This window comes from Hemicordylus capensis, chromosome 5, assembly GCF_027244095.1.
Source record: "Hemicordylus capensis ecotype Gifberg chromosome 5, rHemCap1.1.pri, whole genome shotgun sequence".
NCBI classification, from domain to species: Eukaryota; Metazoa; Chordata; class Lepidosauria; order Squamata; family Cordylidae; genus Hemicordylus; species Hemicordylus capensis.
The window spans coordinates 42,187,663-42,192,448 of NC_069661.1; the positions used below are offsets into that span (position 1 = coordinate 42,187,663).

The following is a 4,786-nucleotide window of genomic DNA, read 5'->3' on the forward strand; positions in this document are numbered from 1 at the left end:
ATACTGCCAATAACAACTGGAGAGGGGGATGAGCTTCCTCCCTCAACTCCAGTTTGAGGGAACACAGCCTGCGTTTATGTATTCAGACACATTGCAGGCTGCACTAAACTTCAGATTGGAGTGGCAAAACTCAAACCCAAGGATACAGATTACAGTTTGGAGAGCAGAACCTCGTGTCGCTCTCCATGCAGAACTAGAATTCCAAGGGGCGGACATACACTCATATGTAATAATCCTGAAACCTCTGCCCCATTCAACTCTGGTTCCGTGTTAAATGCAAATGCAGTCAATATGTATGAATGGGGTTTCTTTCCCCCCCCCCCCACCAAACTTGTTCCCATTAGTACCATTATTTCCCAGAATGCTCCAGCATGATGCCTCTGGAAGATTTTAAGAAGAAATAGCAACTACCAGGTGTGGCTTTCAAGAGGACCTCTGCTACCCATAGCCACAGCAAAGTAATTTTTAAACTTAAAAAAGAATTGTACTGTTGCTAGGCCTCCTGCCTTATCTGACCCTATGAAAAGAAATTGTCCATTCCTCCTGAAAAAAATCCCTTTTCTGGACTCTCCATTTTCACTCCCACCCCGAGATTTACCAAAAAAACCCCACTGAATTCAGCAATGCCCTAAAAAGTGCAGATTGCTGCACCCCATATCAGTATCTGATGCATGTTGAATCCTCAAGTGTCTCATTTTATCTTTAATTATCATTTCTCCCTTTGTCTTGTGTTATAGTTTCTTGAGGACACTCTTTCCCAGATCAGCAATGAACATTGGATTAATTATTTTGTGCAAACTCTGATTCTCCAACTTTCATACTGCTCTCCCCGTGAGAAGGTCTGTTCCCAGAATACAGTTCTAGTAGAGCTTCAGACTAAAAATGTTAAGACTGTGGCTGTAGTTGAGTGGTAGAACATATTATTTGCATGAAGGTGACCCAGGTTCAATCCCTAACATCTCCAGATAGAGCTAGGAAAGATCCTCTCTTTGGAACCCTGGAGAGCAGCTGCCCATTAATATAGACTGAGTTAGATGCTGGAGGAGAACTGGTCTTGTGGTAGCAAGCATGAATTGTCTCCTTTGCTAAGCAGAGTCTGCTCTGGTTTGCATTTGAATGGGAAACTAGTGCTATAAAATATTTCCCTTAGGGGATTGGCCAGGTTCCAAGTTCTCTCTCATATCTCCAAGGTAAGGTACAGATAAGGTAGATTCCTTCCTGTAACCTTGGAGAAGCCGCTGCCAGTCTGTGTAGACCAGGGATCTTCAACGTTGGGTCCCCGGATGTTATTGGACTTCAACTCCCATAATCCCCAGCCCCAGTGGCCTTTGACTGGGGATTATGGGAGTGGAAGTCCAATAACATCTGGGGACCCAGCGTTGAGAATCCCTGGTGTAGACAATACTGAGCTAGATTGACCAATGGCCTGCCTTTCTATAAGGCAGCTTCCTATGTTCTTCCTATTTTCCTATAAACTAATGGTCTGACTACTAGATACAAAGCAGCTTCTTCTGTCAGGTGTTTAGCTAAATGTTTCCTGTTTGCTAAGCTTTCTCCATACACTTTCTTCTCAAATATGAAATTTCTGGATAGTTTTTATTTTGGTTCATTTACTTGCTGCCTGATTGTTCTTCTTGTTAGTTGTTATCTTCAAGACACCAGAGAGCCCCCAGACACAATGGCTAGCATCCTAACTAACCAAACATTAGTGTTCTGTGAGATGTGCCACTGCTGACAAACTTAGCTCTGGCACTCGTGTCCTGGGAGCAAATTTCTATGACTCCCCTTCCCTTCGAAGAACTGTGTGTCACCCTAAATATGTCCCTGAGGGCTGCATCCCATGGATCAGCAGCCCTTTGTTAGTTAGAATGTAAGCCAAAGAGGGACATTCTAACAAAGGAAAGAACATTCTAACTTGGAAACAAATAGTAAATGGGAAACAATTAGGGCCATTGCTAATTGAGCAAAGAGGCACCAGAGTGGTGATTCGCTTTATTTAGCAGCAGGGGAGCAACTGTCCCTTATCCAACCCCTGCACTTCATCCCTCCAATGTAGAGTTGCCATATTCTGGCTTTCCAAATCTGGGTGCCTAATTTGCATATTATGTAAATTGGCTTGGAAATAATTTTTGAGCAGTATAGTGACTGCACATTTTGCTCCATAACTCTGCTTTTACAAGGGCTTGAGCTTAGCTTTTTAAATTATTTTTTAAAATGAAAGCTGAAATCTGGGCTAATCTGGGTGGGCTAAGCAATCTGGGTGAGATGCTTAAAAACTGGGTAAAACCTGGAATTTGGGGGGCATGGCAACTCTACAGCAATGGCTGTTGCTGGTTTCTACCTTATGTTTCTTTTTAGATTGTGAGTCCTTTTGAGCAGGCCTGATCCATAAGAATATATTAAATCCTAGCCATCCAAATACGTATACAATATAATGGCAATATTTTCACTGCCTAAGCGGTGAATCAAGTTCACTGCTCAGGCAGGCTCCTGAGCAGTGAAGCAGGTAGCCAAGAAGGGCATTTACTCACTCTATAAAGTTATCTCAGAAACGGCTGCCTCTTTATGGGGGGAATGCTCTGTGATTCTCAGCACTTGTATCTTTCTACAGAACTTCATCTACAAATGCTGGGGAGCAGCAATGAAAGCTTCATTGGGGACACTGATTCAGTCCAGCCTGTGGAGAATGGTACAGGAGATCAATTTTGATGAGAGTGAAGAAAGAGAAGTAAGGACAATACTGCTGTTCTTGCTCCTTCCCCATTAAGACTTTATGCTTCTATAAATGACACTTTTGATCAATGCTCCTCTCAGTCACCTGAAGATGAAGTGAAGGTATTGCTGTTGTCTTTAGGGAGTTCATTGCACATCATGTTGCTACTCCCTTCTGCCTGTCAGAACTTCTTGTCCTACATGACAACAGGTTTCCAAATGTATTTTCTATCCAGAATGACAACAGCAAAACATGTTATAAAGAACTTCCTCTGCTGGCCTCTTTACCTTTTGGCTTTCCATCTGTCTTTGCAGGGGCTTGCCTGTGGTCTTGGCATTTGTTCTATGCACCATCTGGAAATTTTCCCCCTTTTGGAAGAATACCAGTGTTTTGTTGATAACCTAAAAACCGATTATTATCTAATGGAAAGTACAAAGGTAGATGTTTTGTTTTCCATTGCTAATAAATATTTATTTATTTATTTAAATTTTCTTATATACCACTTCCTCCACAACAATACCAATAACAATTAATTAAAATAATCAATAAAATTATTATTATTATTATTATTATTATTATTATTATTAAAGGGCAAACATGTGGCGAAACAAGTGGGTCTTAAGAAGGGCCTTAAAAGCAGCCAGGGAGGGGGCTCATCGAATCTGGGGGGGGGAAAAGAGTGTTCCAAAGAAGAGGGGCAGGCACAGAGGAGGATAAGCAAAACATCTCCTAATTAGGGATGTGCAAACAGGTTTGAGTTTGAACCGGTTCAAATTCGAACCAAACTTGGCATTGCATTGGCAACGCTTGTCTGGGTTTGACCACTCAAGCCTGATTTGGTTCGAACTGGTTCTAAGGCTCAAAACTCCAATTTAGGTGCTATTCTCCATTTTGTGCCACTTGTGTTACTTGATTTTATTTGCCAAGTTCACGCTTCCCCGATTGGCCAGATGAGTCTGGCTCTCTGGTAGGCTCTGCCATGGTGCCTCTCCTTGAGAACTGACACCCTATTGGCCAGTGGGGAGGGCAAAGGTGGAGGCTCCAAAAGGAGGGAATTTCAAGTTCTATTTAAAGAGAGACCACATTACTCCTCGGAGAGACCACATTACTCCTCTGTTGATGGAGCTACACTGGCTGCCAATAGGTTTCTGGGCAAAATACAAAGTGCTAGTTATAACTTATAAAGCCCTAAACGGCTTAGGCCCTGGCTATTTAAGAGAGCGTCTTCTTTGTTATGAGCCCCTCTGCCCGTTGAACTTTTAAAAAACTTCTGAAAACACATCTCTTCAACTAAGCTTTATCAGCTTTTTACAACTTGTTTTTAAATTGTTCTGATTATTTAATTGTTGTTTTATGTTTTTAATTGCTAATTATTGTTGTATGCTGTTTTATAATTTTTGTTTTAATTAATTGATTCTAATGTTGTTTTAATGTAAACCGCCCTGAGTCTTTTGGAAGGGCGGTATAAAAGTTTTAATAATAAACAACCAAACAAATAAATAAATAAAGGCAAGCCTTTGGCCTTGCAAAATCACTCTTGCTGCAGTCCTTGGCTTGCTGAGTGCTGCTGGCTGCTGCTTGTTGTTGAGAGTCTGCCTGCAGGCTTGTGCTGTGTTTTTTCTCTTCAGCCCCCCTCTGTCTGCCTGTTTTTCTGTCTCCCCACCATTCCCCTCTGCTTTAAATCTTTTTTCCCCTGGTGTGAGTGTGTGTGTGAGTGTGCCTCTGCTGCTGCCCCCCCCTTAGAGTGAGTGAGTGACTCTCTCTCTCTCTCCTGCTCTGGACTGGGGCGGGGGGGGCAGGCCCTTTGGCCTGAGCCCTCTGTGCCCCATTTCCCTAACCCCCAGTCCCCCCTCCCCTCCTCCTTGTTTGCTTCTGTACTGGCTGGCGGCTGCTTTTACTTCTGGGCTGAGTTGAAGAGTCCTCAGCTCAGCAGTTGCCAGTTGCTCTATTTTATTTTAGGTTTGGGGGGGGGTGTCTTGTTTTCTCTGGAGCAGGTGCTTTTCTTTTTTAAAAAAAACCTTTTCTTGTTTTGCTTAGCACACCACCAGCTGCAGACCAGAGTACTCGAGCAGC

The 4,786-nt window shown here is 42.8% G+C and overlaps 1 long non-coding RNA gene across 1 annotated transcript; it reads left to right on the forward strand.

Moving 5' to 3' along the window:
- Positions 1-750: 750 nt before the first annotated feature.
- On the forward strand, positions 751-3,152 carry LOC128326326 (uncharacterized). Its single transcript, XR_008307986.1, has 3 exons — positions 751-839; positions 2,612-2,728; positions 3,028-3,152. It is a non-coding gene; the product is annotated as an uncharacterized LOC128326326 (long non-coding RNA).
- The last annotated feature ends 1,634 nt before the right edge of the window (positions 3,153-4,786 follow it).